Here is a 588-nt window from a genome sequence, read left to right as displayed (position 1 = left end):
CGCACATTGAGGTCCTTCATCCATTTTGAGTCTGTTTTTGTGTGTGGTGTAAGGAAATGGTCCAATTTCATTTTCTGCATGTGGCTGTCCAATTGTCCCAACACCATTTGTTGAACAGACTGTCTTTTTTCCATTGGACATTCTTTCCTGCTTTGTTGAAGATTAGTTGACCATAGACTTGAGGGTCTATTTCTGGGCTCTCTGTTCTGTTCCATTGATCTATGTGTCTGTTTTTGTGCCAGTACCATATAGTCTTGATGATGACAGCTTTGTAATAGAGCTTAAAGTCAGGATTTGTGATGCCACCAACTCTGGCTTTCTTTTTCAGTATTCCTTTGGCTATTTGAGGTCTTTTCTGGTTCCATATAAATTTTAGGATTATTTGTTCCATTTCTTTGAAAAAAATGGGTGGGATTTTGATAGGAATTGCATTAAATGTGTAGATTGCTTTAGGTAGCATAGGCATTTTCACAATATTTATTCTTACAATCCAGAAGCATGGAACATTTTTCCATTTCCTTGTGTCTTCCTCAATTTCTTTCATGAGTACTTTATAGTTTTCTGAGTATAGATTCTTTGCCTCTTTTG

Source organism: Mustela nigripes, chromosome 16, assembly GCF_022355385.1.
Source record: "Mustela nigripes isolate SB6536 chromosome 16, MUSNIG.SB6536, whole genome shotgun sequence".
Lineage (NCBI taxonomy): Eukaryota > Metazoa > Chordata > Mammalia > Carnivora > Mustelidae > Mustela > Mustela nigripes.
This window is presented reverse-complemented; position numbering follows the sequence as displayed.